The sequence below is a fragment of the Ranitomeya imitator genome, chromosome 5 (genome assembly GCF_032444005.1).
Source record: "Ranitomeya imitator isolate aRanImi1 chromosome 5, aRanImi1.pri, whole genome shotgun sequence".
NCBI lineage: Eukaryota > Metazoa > Chordata > Amphibia > Anura > Dendrobatidae > Ranitomeya > Ranitomeya imitator.
Genome location: NC_091286.1, coordinates 146,938,603 through 146,963,135, shown reverse-complemented (window position 1 = coordinate 146,963,135; position 24,533 = coordinate 146,938,603). Strand labels below are relative to the sequence as shown.

General features: G+C 43.9%; 1 protein-coding gene across 7 annotated transcripts in view; it reads left to right on the top strand.

Moving 5' to 3' along the window:
- The window catches only part of LOC138681586 (uncharacterized), a 1,359,044-nt gene extending 1,334,885 nt beyond the window's left edge, over positions 1 to 24,159 (top strand). For 6 of the 7 annotated variants that reach the window (XR_011321937.1, XR_011321933.1, XR_011321935.1 and 3 more), the window contains one exon: positions 22,420 to 24,159. The gene's annotated coding sequence lies outside the window, so the exon portion shown is untranslated. Of the gene's footprint in view, positions 1 to 13,195; positions 13,279 to 22,419 lie in introns of those variants that run through there. The other variant, XR_011321932.1, reaches the window with a different exon arrangement.
- The last annotated feature ends 374 nt before the right edge of the window (positions 24,160 to 24,533 follow it).

The window sequence follows — 24,533 nt, the reverse complement described above, 5'->3', positions numbered from 1 at the left end:
ATCACAAAAGGACAAGCACCAACGAGCTCTAGGGTGATGGAACCTGAGCTGACCGCGACCCTAAACCTGAACACACAAATAACAATAGCCGGGGAACGTGCCTACGTTGGTCCTAGACGTCTCGCACCAGCCGAAGATCTAACTTCCCCTGTTGTGAGTTCTGTTTTTGGGCTCCCTCTGGTGGTTACTGATGGTACTGGGTGACTTGTCTTTCCTGGGTTTCTGGGTTCCACCTGTTCCATCAGCATATGGGAGTTTCCTATTTAACCTGGCTTTGCTGGCATTTCCTCGCCGGTTATCAATGTATCCAGTGTGTCTTGTTACCTCTGCTCCCTGCTCCTAGAACCTTCTGGTCAAGCTAAGTTTGGATTTTCCTGTTTTGGTGTTTTGCTTTATTTGGTTTTTAGTCCAGCCTGCAGATATGTGATTCTTGCTGCTGGTTGCTCTAGTGGGCTGAAATTGCTCCTCATGTACCATGAGTTGGCACATGAGTTCAAGTAATTTCAGGATGGTTTTTTGAAGGGTTTTTCGCTGACCGCGCAGTTCACTTTTGTATCCTCTGCTATCTAGCTTTAGCGGGCCTCATTTTGCTGAAACTGTTTTCATACTGCGTATGTGCTTTCCTCTCATTTCACCGTCATTATATGTGGGGGGCTGCTATTTCTGTGGGGTATTTCTGTGGAGGCAAGAGAGGTCTGTGTTTCTTCTAATAGGGGAAGTTAGATCTTCGGCTGGAGCGAGACGTCTAGGATCATCGTAGGCACGTTCCCCGGCTACTTTTATTTGTGTGTTAGGTTCAGGGTCGCGGTCAGCTCAGGTTCCATCGCCCTAGAGCTTGTTTGTATTTGTGCTTGTCCTTTAGTGCTCCCCTGCCATTGGGATCATGACAGTATAACCGGCCCACAAAGTGTTAATTGTATTGGCTGAAGTAGGAGGATAAGTAGTCTGAGGAAGTTTTTTTTTTTTTCTTTCTCTTTCCCTCAGAGTTTGCTGCCTAGCCTTATTGCAGCCTGGCTACTTCCTCCTCCTCTTAATCTTTGAATGGCTCTGATCCCAGCTGTTTATCATGGACGTCCAGAGTTTGGCTTCCAGCCTGAATAATCTTGCCACTAAGGTTCAAAATATACAGGATTTTGTTGTACATGCTCCTATGTCTGAACCTAGAATTCCTGTCCCAGAGTTTTTTTCTGGAGATAGATCTCGTTTTCTGAATTTTAGGAACAATTGCAAGTTGTTTCTTTCTTTGAAATCTCGCTCCTCTGGAGACCCTGCTCAGCAAGTCAAGATAATTATATCTTTCCTGCGGGGTGACCCTCAGGATTGGGCATTTGCATTGGCACCAGGGGACCCTGCGTTGCTTAATGCGGATGCGTTTTTTCTGGCATTGGGTTTGCTCTATGAGGAACCTAACCAAGAGATTCAGGCTGAAAAAGCTTTGTTGGCCCTCTCTCAGGGGCAAGATGAAGCAGAAATTTATTGTCAAAAATTTCGGAAGTCGTCGGTGCTTACTCAGTGGAATGAGTGCGCTCTGGCTGCAAAGTTTAGAGATGGCCTTTCTGAGGCCATTAAAGATGTTATGGTGGGGTTCCCTTCGCCTGCTGGTCTGAATGAGTCTATGACTATGGCTGTTCAGATTGATCGGCGTTTACGGGAGCGCAAACCTGTGCATCATTTGGCGGTGTCGTCTGAACCGTCACCTGAGATAATGCAATGTGATAGAATTCAGTCCAGAAGTGAACGGCAAAAGTATAGGCGGAAAAAAGGGTTGTGCTTTTATTGTGGTGATTCAGCTCATGTTATATCAGCATGCTCTAAACGCACAAAAAAGGTTGATAAGTCTGTTGCCATTAGTACTTTACAGTCTAAGTTCATTCTGTCTGTGACTCTGATTTGTTCATTATCATCCATTTCCGTCGATGCCTATGTGGATTCAGGCGCTGCCCTGAGTCTTATGGATTGGTCATTTGCCAATCGCTGTGGGTTTAGTCTGGAGCCTCTGGAAGTCCCTATTCCTTTGAAGGGAATTGACTCTACACCTTTGGCTATGAATAAACCTCAGTACTGGACACAAGTGACCATGCGTATGACTCCCGTTCATCAGGAGGTGATTCGCTTCCTGGTACTGTATAATTTGCATGATGTTCTAGTACTTGGTCTGCCATGGTTACAAACTCATAATCCAGTCCTTGACTGGAAATCAGTGTCTGTGTTAAGCTGGGGTTGTCAGGGGGTTCATGATGATGCACCTCCGATTTCTATCGCTTCATCTACTCCTTCTGAGATTCCTGTGTTTTTGTCTGACTATCGGGATGTTTTTGAAGAGCCTAAGCTCAGTTCGCTTCCTCCTCACAGGGATTGCGATTGTGCTATAAATTTAATTCCGGGCAGTAAATTTCCTAAAGGTCGTTTGTTCAATCTGTCAGTGCCAGAGCATACTGCTATGCGGGATTATGTTAAGGAGTCCTTGGAAAAGGGACATATCCGTCCATCTTTGTCCCCTTTGGGAGCAGGTTTTTTTTTCGTGGCCAAGAAAGATGGTTCTTTGAGGCCTTGTATAGATTATCGTCTTTTGAATAAGATTACTGTAAAATATCAGTATCCTTTGCCATTGTTGACTGATTTGTTTGCTCGCATTAAGGGGGCTAAATGGTTCACTAAGATTGATCTTCGGGGTGCGTATAATCTTATACGAATAAAGCAAGGTGATGAGTGGAAAACCGCATTTAATACGCCTGAGGGCCATTTTGAGTATTTGGTAATGCCTTTTGGACTTTCTAATGCTCCTTCAGTCTTCCAGTCCTTTATGCACGATATTTTCCGTGAATATCTGGATAAATTTATGATTGTGTATTTGGATGATATTTTGGTTTTTTCTGATGACTGGGAGTCTCATGTTCAGCAGGTCAGGAAGGTGTTTCAGGTCCTGCGGGCCAATTCCTTGTTTGTAAAAGGCTCAAAGTGTCTCTTTGGAGTCCAGAAGATTTCTTTCTTGGGGTATATTTTTTTCCCCTTCTACTATTGAGATGGATCCCGTCAAGGTTCAGGCTATTTGTGACTGGACGCAGCCTACATCTCTTAAGAGTCTACAGAAGTTCTTGGGCTTTGCTAATTTCTATCGTCGTTTTATAACTAATTTTTCTAGTGTTGTTAAGCCTTTGACGGATTTGACTAAGAAGGGTGCTGATGTTGCTAATTGGTCTCCTGCGGCTGTGGAGGCCTTTCAGGAACTTAAGCGCCGGTTTTCTTCTGCTCCTGTGTTGCGTCAGCCAGATGTTTCGCTCCCTTTTCAGGTTGAGGTTGATGCTTCCGAGATTGGAGCGGGGGCGGTTTTGTCACAGAGAAGCTCCGATGGCTCAGTGATGAAGCCATGCGCGTTTTTTTCTAGAAAGTTTTCGCCGGCTGAGCGGAATTATGATGTTGGTAATCGGGAACTTTTGGCCATGAAGTGGGCATTTGAGGAGTGGCGTCATTGGCTAGAGGGTGCTAGACATCGTGTGGTGGTCTTGACTGATCACAAAAATTTGATTTACCTTGAGTCTGCCAGGCGTCTGAATCCTAGACAGGCTCGTTGGTCACTGTTTTTCTCTCGTTTCAATTTTGTGGTTTCATACCTGCCAGGTTCAAAGAATGTGAAGGCGGATGCTCTTTCTAGGAGTTTTGTGCCTGACTCCCTTGGAAATTCTGAGCCGTCTGGTATCCTTAGGGATGGGGTGATTTTGTCTGCTGTCTCCCCAGACTTGCGACATGCTTTGCAGGAGTTTCAGGCGGGTAAACCTGATCGTTGTCCGCCTGAGAGACTGTTTGTTCCGGATAATTGGACCAGTAGAGTCATCTCCGAGGTCCATTCTTCTGCGTTGGCAGGTCATCCTGGAATATTTGGTACTAGAGACTTGGTGGCCAGGTCTTTTTGGTGGCCTTCCTTGTCGAGGGATGTGCGTTCTTTTGTGCAGTCTTGTGGGGTTTGTGCTCGGGCTAAGCCTTGCTGTTTTCGGGCCAGTGGATTGTTGTCACCTTTGCCTATCCCGAAGAGGCCTTGGACGCACATTTCCATGGACTTTATTTCGGATCTCCCTGTCTCTCAAAAAATGTCCGTCATCTGGGTTGTGTGTGATCGCTTTTCTAAAATGGTTCATCTGGTACCCTTGCCTAAGTTGCCTTCCTCCTCTGAGTTGGTCCCTCTGTTTTTTCAGAATGTGGTTCGTTTGCATGGGATTCCTGAGAACATCGTTTCTGACAGGGGATCCCAGTTTGTGTCTAGATTTTGGCGGACGTTCTGTGCTAAGATGGGCATTGATTTGTCCTTTTCGTCTGCATTCCATCCTCAGACGAATGGCCAGACTGAACGAACTAATCAGACCTTGGAAACTTATTTAAGGTGTTTTGTTTCTGCTGATCAGGATGACTGGGTTACCTTTTTGCCGCTGGCCGAGTTTGCCCTTAATAATCGGGCTAGTTCTGCTACCTTGGTTTCGCCTTTCTTTTGTAATTCGGGGTTTCATCCTCGTTTTTCCTCTGGTCAGGTGGAACCTTCTGATTGTCCTGGAGTGGACATGGTGGTGGATAGGTTGCATCGGATTTGGAGTCATGTGGTGGACAATTTGAAGTTGTCCCAGGAGAAGGCTCAGCAGTTTGCTAATCGCCGTCGCCGCGTGGGTCCTCGACTTCTTGTTAGTGACTTGGTGTGGTTGTCTTCTCGTTTTGTTCCTATGAAGGTCTCTTCTCCTAAGTTCAAGCCTCGGTTCATCGGTCCCTATAGGATCTTGGAAATTCTTAACCCTGTGTCGTTTCGTTTGGATCTCCCGGCATCGTTTGCTATTCATAATGTGTTCCATCGGTCGTTGTTGCGGAAGTATGAGGTACCTGTTGTTCCTTCGCTTGAGCCTCCTGCTCCAGTGCTGGTGGAGGGAGAATTGGAGTATGTTGTGGAGAAGATCTTGGATTCTCGTGTTTCCAGACGGAAACTCCAGTATTTGGTCAAGTGGAAGGGTTATGGTCAGGAGGATAATTCTTGGGTGGTTGCCTCGGATGTTCATGCTGATGATTTGGTTCGCGCTTTTCATAGGGCTCATCCTGGTCGTCCTGGTGGTTCTCGTGAGGGTTCGGTGACCCCTCCTCAAGGGGGGGGTACTGTTGTGAGTTCTGTTTTTGGGCTCCCTCTGGTGGTTACTGATGGTACTGGGTGACTTGTCTTTCCTGGGTTTCTGGGTTCCACCTGTTCCATCAGCATATGGGAGTTTCCTATTTAACCTGGCTTTGCTGGCATTTCCTCGCCGGTTATCAATGTATCCAGTGTGTCTTGTTACCTCTGCTCCCTGCTCCTAGAACCTTCTGGTCAAGCTAAGTTTGGATTTTCCTGTTTTGGTGTTTTGCTTTATTTGGTTTTTAGTCCAGCCTGCAGATATGTGATTCTTGCTGCTGGTTGCTCTAGTGGGCTGAAATTGCTCCTCATGTACCATGAGTTGGCACATGAGTTCAAGTAATTTCAGGATGGTTTTTTGAAGGGTTTTTCGCTGACCGCGCAGTTCACTTTTGTATCCTCTGCTATCTAGCTTTAGCGGGCCTCATTTTGCTGAAACTGTTTTCATACTGCGTATGTGCTTTCCTCTCATTTCACCGTCATTATATGTGGGGGGCTGCTATTTCTGTGGGGGATTTCTCTGGAGGCAAGAGAGGTCTGTGTTTCTTCTAATAGGGGAAGTTAGATCTTCGGCTGGAGCGAGACGTCTAGGATCATCGTAGGCACGTTCCCCGGCTACTTTTATTTGTGTGTTAGGTTCAGGGTCGCGGTCAGCTCAGGTTCCATCGCCCTAGAGCTTGTTTGTATTTGTGCTTGTCCTTTAGTGATCCCCTGCCATTGGGATCATGACATTCCCCTATTAGAAGAAACACAGACCTCTCTTGCCTCCAGAGAAATACCCCACAGAAATAGCAGCCCCCCACATATAATGACGGTGAAATGAGAGGAAGGCACATACACAGTATGAAAACAGATTCAGCAAAATGAGGCCCGCTAAAACTAGATAGCAGAGGATACAAAAGTAAACTGCGCGGTCAGCAAAAAACCCTTCAAAAAACCATCCTGTAATTACTTGAACTCATGTTCCAACTCATGGAACATGAGGAGCAATTACAGCCCACTAGAGCAACCAGCAGCAAAGAAACAATTATATGCAAGCTGGACAAGACAAAAATAAAGCAAAACGTGGAACAAGAAAATCAAAAACTTAGATTGTCCTGAAGATTACTGAAGCCAGAAGCTGAGGTAACAAAACACTCTGATAACCTTGATAGCCGGCGGGGAAATGACAAGAAAGCCCGGTTAAATAGGAAACTCCCAAATCCTAATAGAACAGGTGGACACCAGAGACAGCAGAACACAAATCACCCAGTACCATCAGTAACCACCAGAGGGAGCCCAAAAACAGAACTCACAACATTACAGTTCTTTAAAACATTTCAAATGTATAGAAATTCTACTGTGCCTAATAATTTGGAACAGTGCATTTTGAGTTTTTATTCATTTTGGAGATAATACTGTTATCATTGGGAGGTTTCTTCAATAAAATTTGATGTATAATCTAACGGGTGATGACTTTTATTAGCCTGACTGTGATTTTCACCAACCATTTAGGAAAATCCGAGAAAAATATCATTTGCATAATAATTTGGAACATGGTGTAAGTAGCAGACCTGCGATCTACAGTCACTGCTGTGCAATGTGCAGCTCTAATAACACTCATGGTGGAGATGTTCTGTAAGGTGGTGCGCTAATGGGATTTAGTCCTAATTATTATACCCCATCCGGTTTTAGTTACTGCCCAAAATGCTTTGAAGGTTGGCCTTAAAAAGGTTACATTTACCACCCCTGGTGGAAAGTTTTCTAGCTGTGGACCAGGGTTTACTGCTAAGGACTAGAGATGAGTAAATTTGATCGGGCCAGGGCTTATTCAGTAAGCTATAGCATTTACCAAATAAACTGCAGTGGGAAGCCAGATATGTGGAGCACTCCCGATCTGTTTGGCTCCGCAGCTGCATGTGTTACGGCTGTGTGACAGTCACAACAAACAGGCTCTCCATGTACAGTATGTTGTGGTTGTCACACAGCCGCGACACATGCAGCTGCGGTGCTGATTATCGGGAGCGCTCCAGGTATCCAGGTTCCCTCTGCAGCGTCTTCCGTAAGTGCTATAGCTATTTGGATAAGGAGTTAGCTGTGGCTATTCGCTCATCCATATTTAACATGTTTCAGATAATCTGTGCCAGAGCTGTCCCTGCCCTTCTCATAAGTCAATCACCCTTACACCTCTAGCTTAAATCCACATGCACCCTTTCATTACTTCTCCCACGCACTATGCAGCCTATAGTTTAAGGTCCACAATGAGTATTTGGTTTATTTTTGACACTGCACATTTTTGTAGTGTAAAAAATGCAGCGTATTACAGTTCCAGTAAAGTGAATAGATTTGATAGAAATCTCATGCCCACAGGATTTTTTTTTACTCCCAGTAATCTGTCGTGCAGTGTTTTTCCCCACAGACTTGAACGAGATGAGGAAAATCTACACATTAAAAATGCACATGCGTTTCTTAGTGGAAATGCTCTAAAAATGCAAGTAATCCACATATGACTGCATCGATAAAGCCAAGTAACAGGAAGCATCCAAAACAAAGCAGTTTTATGTAAAACATGACATACCAAAAGGAGACAACATTGCAGCAGAAAAAACATTAACCCCTTAATCCCATATGACGTACTATCCCGTCCAGGTGACCTGGGACTTAATTCCCATGGACGGGATAGTACGTCATATGCGATCGGCCGCGCTCACGGGGGGAGCGCGGCCGATCGCGGCCGGGTGTCAGCTGCCTATCGCAGCTGACATCCGGCACTATGTGCCAGGAGCGGTCACGGACCGCTCCCGGCACATTAACCCCCGGCACACCGCGATCAAAGATGATCGCGGTGTGCCGGCGGTGCAGGGAAGCATCGCGCAGGGAGGGGGCTCCCTGCGGGCTTCCCTGAGACGATCGGTACACGGTGATGTGCTCACCGTGTACCGAGCGTCTTCTCCCTGCAGTCCCCGGATCCAAAATGGCCGCCGGGCTGCATCCGGGTCCTGCAGGGAGCACTTCCGGGTCAGGATCAGGCTGCAGCTGCAGCTCTAATCCTGCCCGGCTGTATGTCAGATCACCGATCTGACAGAGTGCTGTGCACACTGTCAGATCGGTGATCTGTGATGTCCCCCCCTGGGACAAAGTGAAAAAGTAAAAAAAAAAATTTCCACACTTGTAAAAAAAAAATAAAAAAAAAATTCCTAAATAAAGCAGAAAAAAAAAAATATTATTCCCATAAATACATTTCTTTACATAAAAAAAAAACAAAAAAAACAATAAAAGTACACATATTTAGTATTGCCGCGTCCGTAACGACCCGACCTATAAAACTGGCCCACTAGTTAACCCCTTCAGTGAACACCGTAAGAAAAAAAAAAAAAAAACGAGCCAAAAAACAACGCTTTATTATCATAACGCTGAACAAAAAGTGGAATAACACGCGATCAAAAAGACGGATATAAATAACCATGGTACCTCTGAAAACGTCATCTTGTCCCGCAAAAAACGAGCCGCCATATAGCATCATAACCAAAAAAATAAAAAAGTTATAGTCCTGAGAATAAAGCGATGCCAAAATAATTATTTTTTCTATAAAATAGTTTTTATCGTATAAAAGCGCCAAAACATAAAAAAAATGATATAAATGAGGTATCGCTGTAATCGTACTGACCCGAAGAATAAAACTGCTTTATCAATTTTACCAAACGCGGAACGGTATAAACGCCTCCCCCAAAAGAAATTCATGAATAGCTGGTTTTTGGTCATTCTGCCTCACAAAAAATCTGAATAAAAAGCGATCAAAAACTGTCACATGTCCGAAAATGTAACCGATAAAAACGTCAACTCGTCCCGCAAAAAACAAGACCTCACATGACTCTGTGGACCAAAATATGGAAAAATTATAGGTCTCAAAATGTGGAGACGCAAAAACTTTTTTACTATAAAAAGCGTCTTTCAGTGTGTGACGGCTGCCAATCATAAAAATCCGATATAAAAAACTCGCTATAAAAGTAAATCAAACCCCCCTTCATCACCCCCTTAGTTAGGCTAGGTTCACATTGCGTTAATGGGTTAACGCTAACGGACAGCGTTGCACGGCGAAAATGTCACAATTAACGCCGTGCAACGGGTCCGTTAGCACAACCATTGACAGCAATGTGATTTTCGGGTGTAGCGCATCGCTAGAGCGTGCCATTTTCGGCTCGCGCTAGCAAGGTGCCGTTCTTTTGTGGCGCGCCTCAGACGCTGCTTGCAGCGTCCGCGGCGCGCCCGAAGTCCGATCCCCGATCTTCCAGAGCGGGGACGTTAACGCGACCACTAAACACGACACCTAAAAAGACATTGCGTTAGCGCAATCCGCTAGTGCTAAACGGATTTCCCTAATGCAATGTGAACCTAGCCTTAGGGAAAAATAATAAAATAAAAAAAAATGTATTTATTTCCATTTTCCCATTAGGGTTAGGGCTAGGGTTAGGGCTAGGGTTAGGGTTAGGGTTTGTATTACATTTACGGTTGGGATTAGGGTTGGGATTAGAATTAGGGGTGTGTCAGGGTTAGGTGTGTGGTTAGGGTTACAGTTGGGATTAGGGTTAGGGGTGTGTTTGGATTAGGGTTTCAGTTATAATTGGGGGTTTCCACTGTTTAGACACATCAGGGGCTCTCCAAACGCGACATGGCGTCCGATCTCAATTCCAGCCAATTCTGCATTGAAAAAGTAAAACAGTACTCCTTCACTTCCGAGCTCTCCCGTGCGCCCAAACAGGGGTTTACCCCAACATATGGGGTATCATCGTACTCGAGACAAATTGGACAACAACTTTTTGGGTCCAAGTTCTCTTGTTATCCTTGGGAAAATAAAAATTTGGGGGGCTAAAAATCATTTTTGTGGGAAAAAAAAGGATTTTTTATTTTCACGGCTCTGCGTTGTAAACTGTAGTGAAACACTTGGGGGTTCAAAGTTTTCACAACACATCTAGATAAGTTCCATGGGAGGTCTAGTTTCAATATGGGGTCACTTGTGGGTGGTTTCTACTGTTTGGGTACATCAGGGGCTCTGCAAATGCAACGTGACACCTGCAGACCAATCCATCTAAGTCTGCATTCCAAATGGCGCTCCTTCCCTTCCGAGCTCTGCCATGCGCCCAAACAGTGGTTCCCCCCCACATACGGGGTATCAGCGTACTCAGGACAAATTGAACAACAACTTTTGGGGTCCAATTTATTCTGTTACCCTTGTAAAAATACAAAGCTGGGGGCTAAAAAATCATTTTTGTGAAAAAAAAAAAGAATTTTTATTTTCACGGCTCTGCGTTATAAACTGTAGTGAAACACTTAGGGGTTCAAAGTTCTCACAACACATCTAGATAAGTTCCTTGGGAGGTCTAGTTTCTAATATGGGGTCACTTGTGGGGGGTTTGTACTGTTTGGGTACATCAGGGGCTCTGCAAATGCAACGTGACTCCTGCAGACCAATCCATCTAAGTCTGCATTCCAAATGGCGCTCCTTCCCTTCCGAGCTCTGCCATGCGCCCAAACAGTGGTTCCCCCCCACATATGGGGTATCAGCGTACTCAGGACAAATTGGACAACAACCTTTGGGGTCCAATTTATTATGTTACCCTTGTGAAAATACAAAACTGGGGGCTAAAAAATAATTTTTGCGAAAAAAAAAAAAAAATTATTTTAACGGCTCTGCGTTATAAACTGTAGTGAAACATTTGGGGGTTCAAAGCTCTCAAAACACATCTAGATAAGTTCCTTATGGGGTCTAGTTTCCAAAATGGTGTCACTTGTGGGGGGTTTTAATGTTTAGGCACATAAGGGGCTCTCCAAACCAACATGGCGTCCCAACTTAATTCCAGTCAATTTTGCATTGAAAAGTCAAATGGCGCTCCTTCCCTTCCGAGCTCTGCTATGCACCCAAAAAGTGGTTTACCCCCACATATGGGGTATCGTCGCACTCAGGACAAATTGCACAACAACTTTTGTGGTCTAATTTCTTCTCTTACCCTTGGGAAAATAAAAAATTGGGGGCGAAAAGATCATTTTTGTGAAAAAATAAGATTTTTTATTTTTACGGCTCTGCATTATAAACTTCTGTGAAGCACTTGTTGGGTCAAAGTGCTCACCACACATCTAGATAAGTTCCTTAAGGGGTCTACTTTTCAAAATGGTGTCACTTGTGAGGGGTTCCAATGTTTAGGCACATCAGGGGCTCTCCAAACGCAACATGGCGTCCCATCTCAATTCCAGTCAATTTTGCATTGAAAAGTCAAATGGCGCTCCTTCCCTTCCGAGCTCTGCTATGCACCCAAAAAGTGGTTTACCCCCACATATGGGGTATCGTCGCACTCAGGACAAATTGCACAACAACTTTTGTGGTCTAATTTCTTCTCTTACCCTTGGGAAAATAAAAAATTGGGGGCGAAAAGATCATTTTTGTGAAAAAATAAGATTTTTTATTTTTACGGCTCTGCATTATAAACTTCTGTGAAGCACTTGTTGGGTCAAAGTGCTCACCACACATCTAGATAAGTTCCTTAAGGGGTCTACTTTTCAAAATGGTGTCACTTGTGAGGGGTTCCAATGTTTAGGCACATCAGGGGCTCTCCAAACGCAACATGGCGTCCCATCTCAATTCCAGTCAATTTTGCATTGAAAAGTCAAATGGCGCTCCTTCCCTTCCGAGCTCTGCCATACGCCCAAACAATGGTTTACACCCATATATGGGGTATCAGCGTACTCAGGACAAATTGGCCAACAATTTTTGAGGTCCAATTTCTTCTCTTACTCTTGGGAAAATAAAAAATTGGGGGCGAAAAGATCATTTTTGTGAAAAAATATGATTTTTTATTTTTACGGCTCTGCATTATAAACTTCTGTGAAGCAATTGGTGGGTCAAAGTGGTCACCACACATCTAGATAAGTTCCTTAGGGTGTCTACTTTCCAAAATGGTGTCACTTGTGGGGGGGTTTCAATGTTTAGGCACATCAGTGGCTCTCCAAACGCAACATGGTGTCCCATCTCAATTCCTGTCAATTTTGCATTTAAAAGTCAAATGGCGCTCCTTCCCTTCCGAGCTCTGCCATGCGCCCAAACAGTGGTTTACTCCCACATATGGGCTATCAGCGTACTCAGTACAGATTGTACAACAATGTTTGGCATCCATTTTATCCTGTTACCCTTGGTAAAATAAAACAAATTGGAGCTGAAATAAATTTTGTGTGAAAAAAAGTTAAATATTCATTCTTATTTAAACATTCCAAAAATTCCTGTGAAACCCCTGAAGGGTTAATAAACTTCTTGAATGTGGTTTTGAGCACCTTGAGGGGTGCAGTTTTTAGAATGGTCTCACACTTGGGTATTTTCTATCATATAGACCCCTCAAAATGACATCAAATGAGATGTGGTCCCTAAAAAAAAAATGGTGTTGTAAAAATGAGAAATTGCTGGTCAACTTTTAACCCTTATAACTCCCTAACAAAAAAAAATTTTGGTTCCAAAATTGTGCTGATGTAAAGTAGACATGTGGGAAATGTTACTTATTAAGTATTTTGCGTGAGATATCTCTGTGATTTAAGGGCATAAAAATTTAAAGTTGGAAAATTGCGAAACTTTCTAAATTTTCGCCAAATTTCCGTTTTTTTCACAAATAAACGCAAGTTATATCGAATAAATGTTACTACTAAAATGAAGTACAATATGTCACGAGAAAACAATGTCAGAATCGCCAAGATCCGTTGAAGCGTTCCAGAGTTATAACCTCATAAAGGGACAGTGGTCAGAATTGTAAAAATTGGCCCGGTCATTAACGTGCAAACCACCCTCGGGGCTTAAGGGGTTAAAAATGCACTAAAAAACACAGAGAAATAACACAAGCAACCTAATTTGGCTAAGGCTGTGTGCCCACGATGAGTTTTTTTTATTTTCACTGTGTCACAGATACAGCATTTTACAGTTCCAGCAAAGTGGATGGGATTTATAGAAGTCTCCTGCCCACTGGGTTTTTTTTTACTCAGTGTAATCTGACTTACGGTGCGAGTTTCAAATCTACAACATCAAATTCTCTTTTTTCTGTGCAGATTTTCATACAGACTTACCGTACATTTGATGAGTATATCCCGCAGGCAAAAAAAGAGTTTCCACATACGCAAACATCGGACAACTGAATGAGGGCTAATAGGTGCAGTACGATTTGCTCTATTCATTGCCTGTTTACACTGCACATATATTGTGAAGTGTGTAGTGTAATTGTACCTTCACTTGTTCGTTCTCTTTTTCCTCTACTTTCACTGGTTATCAACCTGATTGTTCTTAGATAATCTCACCAGTTAATTATAAATTACAATCTATAGCATAGTTTAGTCTTAAGGTACCGTCACACTCAGCAACTTTAGAACGAGAACGACAATGATCCGTGACGTTGCAGCGTCCTGGATAGCGATCTCGTTGTGTTTGACACGCAGCAGTGATCAGGATCCTGCTGTGACATCGCTGGTCGGAGCTAGAAGTCCAGAACTTTATTTGGTCGTCAGGTCGGCGTGTATCGTCATGTTTGACATCAAAAGCAACGATGCCAGCAATGTTTTTACATGGAGCGAACAACCAGCGAGAACAATAAGTACGTCACTGGATCGCTCCTGCATCGTTCAGCTGTTGCCGTGTTTGACGTCTCCTAGCGACCTAAACAGCGACGCTGCAGCGATCGGCTCGTCTATATCGCTGCAGTGTCGCTTAGTGTAACGGTACCTTTACAGTATATGTTTACCACTGGATCTTTGACCTATGAGGCTGCTTTTTGCACGGTATTGAAAATACAATTAAACAATGTTAAAAAAAAATCTTTATAAAATATCTCATCACATCAGTCAAAATACAAACTGTGCACAGGTCTTAGCTTAGATCTACCAAGCCGCGTAGTCTTTAATAATCTGAATTAAAGGAGTAGATAGATCTAAGAATTGTAAGGCTATGTGCCCATGTTGCGGATTCGTGTGCGGATTTTTCCGCACCGTTTTAAAAAAATCCGCATGTAAAACGCACTGCGATTAACCTGCGTTTTTTGTGCGGATTTCACCTGCGTTTTTACACCTGCAGATTCCTATTGAGGAGCAGGTGTAACACGCAGCGGAATCCGCACAAAGAATTGACATGCTGAGGAAAATAAACCGCCATATTTTCCGCACCATGGGCACTGCGGATTTGGTTTTCCATAGGTTTACACAGTACTGTAAACTGCATGGAAACTGCTGCAAATCCGCAGCGGCTAATCTGCTGCGGATCCGCAGCCAAATCCACAACGTGTGCACATAGCCTTAGGCTACTTTCACACTAGCGTTGTTTGCTGTACGTCGCAATCCTGCAAATGTGCCCGCAGGATGTGTTTTTTCTCCATAGACTTGTATTAGCGACGCATTGCGACGTATGGCCACACGTCGCATCCATCGTGCGACGGATGCGTCGTGTTTTGGCGGACCGTCGGCACAAAAAAAGTTACATGTAACTTTTTTTGTGCGTCGACTCCGCCATTTTCGTCTGCGCATGCGCGGCCGAAACTCCGCCCCCTCCTCCCCAAAACTCACAATGGGCAGCGGATGCATTGTAAAACTGCATCCGCTGCCCACGTTGTGCTACATGAACACACTGTCCATCGGTACGTCGGGCCGACGGTTTGCGACGGCCCGTACCGATGGACTAGTGTGAAAGTAGCCTTAGGCTTGTCTCTCAGCATGTTTTCAGTACAGCAGGGCTCCCAGCCACTGAGGACTCTTTTACAAATCAGTTTTTTGGCACATGTTCTATTATTTTTGCAGATAGATCACAGACCCATTACAATGAATGTGCCTTTTCACATGTTCTTTTTTTGCCAGCCGATTGTTCACAAAAAAACAAAAGCAGAGACATGTCCTACTTTGATCTGTGTTTTGAATCATACTTGCCATGTCATTGGTCCCAGGGAAAAAAACAAATAAGGCTACTTTCACACTAGCGTCGTACGACGCACGTCGCAATGCGTCGTTTTGCAGAAAAGTTGTTTGCAATTGCGATGCATTGCCACATGTTGCAACCGTCGTGCGACAGTTGCGTCGTGTTGTGGCGGACCGTCGGCACCAAAAAACATTGCTTGTAACGTTTTTTGGTGCGTTGTGTCCGCCATTTCTGACCGCGCATGCGTGGCCGGAACTCCACCCCCTCCTCCCCGCAACTCACAATGGGGCAGCGGATGCGCTGTAATAATGCATCCGCTGCCCCCGTTGTGCTGCGTTGACACAGGATGCGTCGGTACGTCGGCCCGATGCACTGCGACGGGCAGACGCTGACGCTAGTGTGAAAGTAGCCTTACACAGATATCATCAGTAATTTGCCATTATTGGGTAGGAAAAACAAAGTTTTTTTTCTCCATATGAGAAAAATGTATGCAACAAGGATTGTAACAACTGACACAGACTAAAATTGGGACCAGGAAACTGAAAAAAACACAGTTGTTCACATATGAGAAAAAAATTACATTTGAAACCTGCCTAATGCTGCAGTATGGATTGATTCACGTTTTTGGGGGATCTTTAATTTTTTTTTTTTTACCTGGGTTTGAATGCTTCTTGGTAACTTTTTTTCCTGTTTACCAGAAATTACATTCTTTTTTATTGTAGTGACTTGGATATCACATTTCCAATTATTTTTAATTTTAGTTTCACTCTCTTGGTCCCATTTCTTGCTTTCCGGTATTTGTTATGACACAGGCTGTCAGCTATGTGATGAGGGGGCCGATCGGAGGCTCACGTTGACAGCTATTCTTCCTCCTTTTCTGTCTATGCAATAACCATGTTTGAAAGGAGGGCTAACTCCACTGAACTGAGCTAGAGAGCAAGCCTCTTCATGTCAGCAACACCGCCTGTGCACAAATGAGAAGTAAAGGAAGTGGGGCTAAGAGAGTGGCACTAATACCGGACCGGGACATTGCTACATTTAAGTTCAAACAATAAAGTACATTTTTAAAAACACAATGATCTTAGATTCCATAAATGAACACAACATTTTTAGCTACGGGAAACCCCTTTAATACAGTATACAAGTGCTAATAAATTAATATTGCAGTTTTGACATTGTCCACTAGAGCAGAAAACAACAGCTTTGGTCTCTGCTGTCCTGTGAAGGCTGGAACAGCAGACGGTGGGCGAAGATCCCTCTTTTGTACTGTTGAAGACTTTCCTAGGGGAAAGTTGCTAACACTGTACACACAGATAAGGTGGCACATGCATATCTCTTGCCACTGTAGTTTGTAGAGACTGTAGTAATCTATGAGATTTCTCTATAGCTTCCATCAATTACAGCTGCTATTAACTTCTTAAAGGGGCTGTCTGGTCCAAATCAATAAGTCTGCAGTTATTCTGTGTGACTGCAGATTTACAAACCCCCCCAGACCACGTATTGTGCGCTGTGGGGATTCGTCAGTTTCTGACCTGGGACTGGAGTGTAAGTATGCGTTAGGCCAGTCTCACACGTCCAGATAATTCCGGTACCGGAAAAATCGGTACCGGAATTATCCGTGTCCGTGAGCTCACGTAAGCCATCCGTGTGGCACACGGGCCGCCCATATGCCGACTGGGTACCACACGGAGCGTGCAGGAGACAGCGCTAGAGATAAGCGCTGCCCCCTGCATCTGGTGCTGAAGCCGCCATTCATATCTTCTCTCCAGCAGCGTTCGCTGGCGAGAAGATATGAAAAATCCTTTTTTTTTTTGTTTTTCGTGTTTAAAATAGAGATCCCTGTCCCTACCCCCCTCTCACCCTCTGTGCGCCTGCCCACTGTTAATAAAATACTCACCCGGCTCCCTCGCAGCGTCCTGTCCTCGCCGCAGCTTCTCCTGTATGAGCGGTCACGTGGTGCCACCCATTACAGTGATGAATATGTGGCTCCACCCCTATGGGAGGCATGCTCCGATAACACCTTATCCAAGCACATTCTTTTCATCACTAGTAGAGACCCGTGACTCATGCTGAGCAAGATGGGGAGAAGGCTCTAGGGACCTTCCTCTGACTAGTCATCTGAGAGGCTCTTTAACCCCTTTCTGACCTCGGACGGGATAGTACGTCCGAGGTCAGATCCCCTGCTTTGATGCGGGCTCCGGCGGTGAGCCCGCATCAAAGCCGGGACATTTTGTTTTGAACAGCTGACATGTGCCCGTAATAGAATCGCGATCTGCCCGCGCCTATTAACTAGTTAAATGCCGCTGTGAAACGCAGACAGCGGCATTTAACTACCACATCCGGCCCGGCGGCCAGAAATGACGTCATCGCCGACCCCCGTCACATGATCGGAGGTCGGCAATGCTTCTCCATTGTAACCATAGAGGTCCTAGAGACCTCTATGGTTACTAATCGCCGGTAGCTGTGAGCGCCACCCTGTGGTCGGCGCTCACAGCACACCTGCAATTCTGCTACATAGCAGCGAACAGCAGATCGCTGCTATGTAGCAGAGGCGATCGTGCTGTGCCTGCTTCTAGCCTCCCATGGAGGCTATTGAAGCATGGCAAAAGTTAAAAAAAAGTGAAAAAAATAAAAAAATATAAAAGTTTAAATCACCCCCCTTTCGCCCCAATCAAAATAAATCAATAAAAAAAATCAAATCTACACATATTTGGTATCGCCGCGCTCAGAATCGCCCGATCTATCAATTAAAAAAAAGCATTAACCTGATCGCAAAACAGCGTAGCGAGAAAAAAAATTGAAACGCCAGAATTACATGTTTTTGGTCGCCGTGACATTGCATTAAAATGCAATAACGGGCGATCAAAAAAACGTATCTGCACCAAAATGCTATCATTAAAATTGTCATCTCGGCACGCCAAAAAGAAGCCCTCAACCGACCCCAGATCATGAAAAATGGAGACGCTATGAGTATCGGAAAATGGCGCAATTTTTTTTTTTTTTACCAAAGTTTGGAAATTTTTTTCACCACTTAGGTAAAAAATAACCTAGACATGTTAGATGTCTATGAACTCGTACTGACCTGGAGAATCATAATGGCAGGTCAGTTTTAGCATTTAGTGAACCTAGCAAAAAAGCCAAACAAAAAACAAGTGTGGGATTGCACTTTTTTTTGCAATTTCACCGCACTTGGAATTTTTTTCCTGTTTTCTAGTACACGACATGCTAAAACCAATGTCGTTCAAAAGTACAACTCGTCCCGCAAAAAATAAGCCCTCACATGGCCAAATTCATAGAAAAATAAAAAAGTTATGGCTCTGGGAAGGAGGGGAGTGAAAAACGAACACGGAAAAACGAAAAATCCCAAGGTCATGAAGGGGTTAATAAGTTACATGTACGTAAAAATTATACCAATGACAAAATTGTGGGGAAAACATTTGGTCTTTAGATTCATCCTTAAGGGGTTAAACACACTGTGACAGAGTCACTAGGGAAGTGATAGAGGGGAGATATGTGTCACGGTACATAATGGCGACAGTGATGTAAAACCAGATTAGTTTCCCCCAGCACACTACGTGTTGGGAGGGTTAAATGAAGTTATATTATGGGCTGGTTTTAGTGGACATTCATAAAGCGGGTGGGAGAAGGTCCACCGTATCTCCACCTGCAGAGTCCTGACAGGACCTGTGTGATGTCCAGATCATGTCACATGATGGAGGAGTCACATGGTCTGGGCTTAAAAGGCTGCCAAAGCTTTCAGTGTTCAGTGTGTGCCTGGAGAGGGAGCTAGGAAAGGAATGTGTTTCTTTTTGTTTCTTTGTTTTGCTGTTTTGCTCAATTTTATTTTCCAAAACTTGGTTTATGCTGTCTTCAATAAACCAAGCCTTTTCTTAAAGAGACAGTGTTCCAAGACATAAGACCAAGACTAGATTACAGGATAAGGCCGTCTTGGAGGACTTGAAGGCAGTGGAGGTGGCATTGAGAACCCAATGTACAAAGGAGTCTCAAGATCGTATGAGGGCAGCTCAGGTAGAGGTCAATCAACTATATATGCGAAAAGCAGATAGGATGAGGGCATTTCAAAAAGAAACATTCTACTCAGAAGGGGAAAAGGTGGGGCATTTACTCTCAGTAGTAGCTTCCGCGCAGCGGGAATCCTCACATGTCTACTCAACAAAAACTGAGTAGGGAACTGTGGTCACTCAGGGGGAGCATATATTTCAAGTTTTTAGGAAATTTTACAGTGAATTATATACCTCTAGGGCAGAGAAAGGAAAAGAGGTATTTGGAGGGGATTGATTTGCCTAGGTTGAGCAGAGAGGACTGTGAGTGGGTGGTTGGACGAACTGATTGGTGAGGAAGAATTGAAGGCGGCCTTGGCGGGTGTTGCTGGGGGCAGGACTCCGGGGGTGGATGGTATTCCAGCTGAGGTCTATAAGATCTTAAAGGATACTTTGTTGACTAAACTGGAAGGGGTGTATAATAGATCTCTGGAGAGGGGAGAGCTGCCTTCGTCAATGAGAGAGGCCATTGTTGTGGTTATCCCTAAAGCCGACAAGCACTTAGAGCTGCCAGAGTCTTATAGACCAATTTCACTTCTAACGGCGGACATAAAGATTTTGGCAAAGGCCTTGGCAAACAGGCTGACCCGGGTGATTGATAAACTAGTTCACCCAGACCAGTCAGGCTTTTTTGCCCAATAAATCAATGGCACTCAAGCTGAGAAGGCTGTACTTAAATATGCAAATTCCCTCTGATAATGCTGGCAAGAGAGCAAGAGAGCAGTGGTATCCTTGGATGCCCATAAGGCCTTTGACTGTGTGGAGTGGAACTATTTGTGGTTGGTGCTGGAGCGGTTAGGGTTTGGGCCTAAATTCATCTCATGGGTGTGGCTGCTGTACTCCTCTCCAGTGGCAAGAATTAGAGTTAATAATGTCCTTTCGGAGTGTTCTTCTTTGTCCAGGGGCACCAGACAGGGGTGTCCGCTGTCCCCGCTGCTTTTTGACCTGGTGGTGAAGCCGCTTGCTGCCAAAATAAGAAGCTCTCAGGAGGTGAGAGGTTTTATGTACAGGGATTCAGAAGATAAAGTAGCTTTGTACGCCGATGACATTTTGCTTTTCTTGGAGGACTTGGAGGGGACCCTGTACAAGGCTGAAGCTATAATTGAGGAATTTGGGGGTATTCAGGCCTAAGGATTAATTGGGATAAATCTCATATGATATTGATAGATGGGGATAACGGAGGTACTGTAGGTAGGAATACATCTACAAAGTTGAGCGTAGTTAATAAAATTAAATATTTGGGAATTCAGATGGCTCTCCCTTTGACCTGGTTTGAAAAACTGAATTTGGGGCCTCTTTTGCGGATAATACATACTAAAATCCAGGCATGAAAAAATTACATCTGTCGGTAGTTGGCAGGGTGAATCTCATAAAGATGATAGTGATGCCTCAACTTCTTTATGTGCTACATAATTCTCCCATTTGGATACCGCAGAATAGATTTCGTGGGATTAGATCCTTGTTTGGTGAATTGATTTGGGGAGGAAAGAGCCCAAGATTTAAATAAGAAACCCTACAAAGGCCCAAGACGGAGGGTGGTTTGGCACTCCCTAATCCCTGGCTATACTTCTTAGCGTCACAGTGTCAACATTTTAGGGGATGGGGAGAGGAGTCTGGGAGGGTGCGGATACCCTGTTGTCTGAGGACACTGATTGGGCCGAAGGTACTGTGTGAGGGTCTGGAGGGTGGACATTTCCAGGAGAAGGGTTCCACATTTTGTACTATTAGACTTATTCATAAGGTTTGGGATAAAGTAAAAGATATTAGGGGTGTGAATGCTCTTACTAGATTTTCACCTATCTGGAATAATAGATATCTACAAGAGTTCATACAGATGTTGTGATTTCATATTTGGAAAGAGGCAGGTATTTCTTGGATAGGGCAACTTCTGAACCAGGGTAAAATCAAGAATTTTGAGGTACTGCAGGAGGAATTTCAATTGCCAGGTTCTGAGTTATATCAATATAGCCGTATCTCCCACGCATTTCTGGCACAGTGCAAAAGAGGACCTATAGTGCTGCAAGTAGATCTTCCGTTGGACTTTATTCTTATGGGTGGTGGCACGAAGGGGGTGATTTTGGGAATATACGAATATCTTCTTTACTCTTTTCTAGATGGGCATCCTTTCAGAGCCAGAGCGAAATGGAAAAATGAACTGGGGGTGATTGACAATGATCGATGAGACTCAATATTGGAATATGTACCCAAGACCTCTATGAGTGAGCCTGGGAGGTTGTCACAATTATTTGTTATTCATAGGGCCTATAGAACTCCGGAGATGTTATTCAAAGCTGGACTGAGACCCAATTCAGAGTGCCCTAGGTGTTCGCAGTCTGAGGCGGGTATTCTCCATATGATGTGGCAATGTCCCAGGTTATCCTCCTTTTGGATTGTGGTGTTAAATAGAGTCGAATTGATATATAACTGTACTATACCACAAGATCCTTTGGTGTGTATTCTAGGTTATGTGGAAGAGATTGTAACTGATAATATGTACAAAATGGCTATTGCTAGATTATTATTTATTGCACGGAAGCTAATTGCCAAGTTCTGGATAAGGGAGGAACCACCAACGAGAAGAGACTTTCTGGTACAAGTGGATCATATTCTTGCTTTGGAGAAAAGCATTTATTTCAAGAGAAATAAGATGGACCTCTACCACAGGTTGTGGAATCCATGGACTGACTCAAATTAAGGGGCTTTGTCTGATCGTTTGGGCCTTGGGGTCCCCTGGGAGGGTTATTGGAAAGTCATCTTCATTTTTGCACGATGCTATAAATTATGGCGGCTCGCAACAGGTCTCTAAAGGTTGGAAGGGAGGGGGGTTGGAGTTTGGGTTGGGGTTAAATGTTCTAAAAAAACTATACATGTTTAATATAAACAGCAATGTAATATACTTGTATTATCCTTGTTGTTCAATGAAAATTATCTGATTAAAAAAAATAAAAAGAGACAGTGTTCTAGTTATATCACTATGTCCAGCCAAGTGAGCCACTCTACCACAACACATACACACTACAGCATCATTTATAAAGGCAAAGAATAAAGGAAGTGTTCACCCCAATATAGTCAACGCAGGAAAGTTTTTAACAAACAAAAAAATTGTACTTCTACATACTGACATCCAACTATGAAAGGTAAAATGACACCATACCTTTCCGTTAGCCCCTTTCTGCCTCACAGAAAAAGTTATATGGGATGCACTACATTGATTTGCCTTGAAGAATACAATGGTTATTAGCTTACTTATATTTAGTTTTTTTGCTATAAGATGGATAGTTATTGTGTCACAAATTTATTTCTTATTTATCTTTCAGATTTCAAGTGACAAGATATGTTTCATCTAAAGAGTCATCATATATTCTATAATTCTATGGATCATATAGCACAGCGTTTTAGAGATCTCTTTGGATGCTGACCAATATTCTCCAACCGCTACACGTAAAAGACACATGTTCACCTTTGTGGCAGTGCAGGTGATACAAATACGTTAATAGACGCAAACTTACCTGTGGACTTCCTCCCACTGGACTGCTATGGTTTTAGAGACCTTCTTCAATAGTAGATGATTGCTAACCTGGTTCCCAACATTGTCCCCTTTATTTAACGTAAATGAAGTAAAGAGGTCTCATTCTCCCTCTGCTTGAACACCCCCAATACATTGTATGGGCCTGATAGGCTGTATAACGAATCATGTCATAATGTGCAGTGTACAGATGGAATGGTGGAATAGTCTTGCAACTAGTGTTGAGCGATACCTTCCGATATCCAGAAGTATCAGTATCGGATTGGATCGGCCGATATCCAAAAAATATCGGATATCGCCGATGCCGATACCCGATACCAATGCAAAAAAAAATTGAAAAACTGCATCCACTGCCCACATCGTGCACAAATTTCACAACGTGCGTCGGTACGTCGGCCCGACGCATAGCGACGGACCAGTACCGACGCAAGTGTGAAAGAGGCCTTAATGAGCGTTGAATTTAAAAAAGAAAACCCCAGAGTGGGAAAGTCGGCGGCAAATATTTGTAGCCTGCTATATATACTGGCTATTAAAATAGGGGGACCCCCCAAAAATTGACGTGGGGTCCCCCTATATTTTCTAGCCAGAAAGGCTACGCAGACAGCTGCGGGCTGATATTCATAGCCTAGAGATGGATATTGGCCCCCCAGCTACAAATACCAGTCCGCAGCGGCTCCACAAATGGTGCATCTGTAAGATGTGCCAATTTTGGCACTTAGCCCCTCTCTTCCCACTCCCGAGTAGCAGTGGGATATGGGGTAATAAGGGGTTAGTGTCACCTTGCTATTGTAAGCTGACATTAAGCCGGGTTAATAACGGAGAGGCGTCAATAAGATGCCTATCCATTATTAATCCAATAAAACAATAAACAATTATTAATCCAATAAAACACACACACATTAGGAAAAAAGTATTTTAATATTCTTCATTTAACCATACTTACCATACTTCAGCATCTGCAAAAAGCATAAAATAATAAACCGTATACTACCTGTCCGCTGTAGTCCAATTAATAACGAGTGTCCCACGACGATCTCCCCTATAGAACAGTGACATCGGGTGGTGTCACTGCTCTATAGGACCCTCAGTGACACACTGACATGAGACAATGGCTCCTGCAGTGCATCACTGAGGTTACTATAGTTCAAAGTCTCACTTTATGGCAATTGCTGTGTGGGAAAATTTCTCACACAGCAATGCCAAAAGTGAGACTAGGGACTATTTTTTTACAGCGGCGGAGGAATACAGTGCGGAAGGATACCTTCCTTCCGTCATTGGATTCCTGGAGACCCTGGAGAGCGGTTGCATCAGCTGATGCTGTTGTTCTCCATGGGAGATCGTCGTGGGACACTGGTGGATTTCTGCCAATCAGGGAGTATATTGGTTGTTTGTTATTTTAATATTTTTTACAGATGACACTGGCTTCGAATATCAAAATGACAAGTAATGGTGAGTATGTAATCTATGTTTAATTTACTGTACTGTATGTCTATATGTATGTATTGTATGTAATGTATGAATGTATTGTATGTAGTATGTATGTAGTATGTTGTATGTAGTATATATGTATGTATGTATGCATGTAGTATGTATGTATGTATGTATTATATATGTAGTATGTATGTAGTATGTATGCATGTAGTATGTATGTATGTAGTATGCATGTAGTATGTATGTAGTATGTATGTAGTATTTTTTTTTTACATTCAACACATTAGCTGGATGATGGGACTTGTAGTCCCATCGGACGATGCCTGCACAAACGCACAGACCCACGGCAGCCCGAACAGAGGCCCGGCAGCCCACACAGACCCCCGGCAGGCCCGCACAGAGCCCCGGCAGGCCCGCACAGAGCCCCGGCAGGCCCGCACAGAGCCCCGGCAGGCCCGCACAGAGCCCCGGCAG